This window comes from Leiobunum rupestre, chromosome 5 (assembly GCF_980474605.1).
Source record: "Leiobunum rupestre chromosome 5, qqLeiRupe1.1.hap1, whole genome shotgun sequence".
NCBI lineage: Eukaryota > Metazoa > Arthropoda > Arachnida > Opiliones > Sclerosomatidae > Leiobunum > Leiobunum rupestre.
Window position 1 is genome coordinate 72,762,705 of NC_143388.1, and position 2,246 is coordinate 72,764,950.

Here is a 2,246-nt window from a genome sequence, read left to right on the forward strand (position 1 = left end):
ACATTTGACCGAGTTTGGGGTTATCTATTGGAAAGGTTAAAAAACTGTTTCCACCCAATCCTTTAACTGAAACTGTCGAATCTGAATTTAAAATAAACTCGAATTTAGCCCAGCTCTGTTGTGGCAAGGAGTGTTTCATTGCAATTAAAATATCTTCAATAGTGTGGTAAACGCCCATTGGAATTCGACAATGGAATTTGTCTACAACATTTAGTTTATTATTTTTACCTTGTTCGTAATTGTGGAAATCAATATCACGTTTTTGGCGTCGACTATTCTCAACTCTGTTTAAATCGTTTCGAAAAATTATAAAATTAACCGTATTATCTAATTCTAATCTAATTTGAAGAGGGTCTAATGCTTTGCTTTTATAAACTGAGGAGATATAATTTATTTTGTACTCAATTTGCAAGAGGTCTGCTAGAGGTCCAAATATTTTAATTTCTAACCCACTCATTAACTCAATTTGAAAATAATATTTTTATTTTTTTTTGAAAATAAAAAATCCAGCTTTAAGAGAAACATGCGAATCAAAATATTTTTGAAGTTCATTTAAAATTTTGAAATGAAGAGATAACGGTATAAAATTCCCGCTTAAATCCTTATTAGCCTCGTAATATTTACGTTCAAACGTAAAACTCTCATTATCCCAGTTAGGCGGTTCAATTGGAATATTTTTAATATACCTAAAATCTATAATAGAATCCTCATCTGACATAAATTTTTCCTCATACACTTTTAAAGGATTTTTACTGCTAATTACACCATCTTGAAATTCTGGCGCGTTTATATTAAAAATATTTGCTAAGCTCCCGGTGAAGGCCGCCTGTAGGTCTCGAGGGAATGAAATTCTTAAGTAATGACCTCGATTTATTTCTTCGATTACGTAACTAATTTCGAACAGATTTAAAGGGGGAAAGTTTGTCGCCTGTTGAATATCGTTTTTTAATTGCCTATGCAAAGATAATGGAATAATATTTCCAAAATCATCTCTCTGACCTTCAAATAAAAAAGGTTGGATAATTGATACAGAGTAGAAAGCCCAATCTTCCTGCTCAAATTGCGGTATTTTTGTAGTCTCAATACGTATGTCGATAAAATTGTTGTGCGAACTAAAAGTAATATTGTTTAAATTATTTAACGGGCCAAATTTTTGAATACCCGTAAAATAAGTGTCTGGTGGAATTTTAAAAAGATCTGCTAATGGATTTTGAAATTTAATTTCCATACCTACCGGTATTTCTAAATTAAAATATAAATTATCTTCATCATCGGACGATATCGCGGTTTTTAAGCCATCAAACTGTCTCGGTTTACATCGTTCTGATAAATCGCGTATAATTAAGTGTAATGTGAATGGTTGAATCTCATTATTATATTGTCTCTCTCCCTCATATCTGCCCGCCTCAAACACAATTGCGTAATTATTCCATTGTATTTGTTTAATAACAGGCTGAGATGATAGATTAACTTTTATTGGAAGAGAACTTGGTAAATTATTTTCTTCGGAAGAATTTAAAACTTCTGGTTGGTTGACGTCTCCATTAATATTTGTAATTAAAGGTTCTGTTGGTTTAATGTTGTTTAGATTTTCTTCTGGTTTCAGATTTGGCTTTTCTTCTAAATTTGGTTATGGTTCAAGTTTTGGTTTTTCTTCTTGTTTCACTTCTAGTTTTAGTTTGGTTTCTTGTTAATTTTCTGTTTTTCCTCCTGGGTTGTGATTGGATTTCTTCCACGGGAATTTGTCGTGGTAAATATTTTTGTTGATATTTATTCACAATTAACGCTTTTTTAATTCGTACTTCGATAAAATTTGTTGCGTAAGTTAAAGAAATAGTTTTGGCGTGATTCGAGATTGGATAATTAGAAAGATAATCACTGTCGACAAAATAATTTTCTCGAAATTCCAAAACAGAAGCTAGGGGCGATGCTTGAGGTATTCTTACTTGCACATCTTTTTGTAACTGTATTTTTAATTTTGAACTATCTTCGTTTTCATCTACTTTTACCGTATTTATTTGGATTTTTCCTTTAAGTGTTTGATTGGCCTCAATAGTTTTAGCAAACTCGTTAAGTATATTATTTTGAAGAGATGTGGGAATAATATTCTTATTTCGGTCTAAATCACCCTCGTCACGTTTGGGCGGAATTTCAATTTTAATATAATCCCATTGATTTTCTTCGGGTGAAATAGCATCTGACACGTGCCCTACTTGAAAATGCGAATACTCCTTTGTTATATTTGA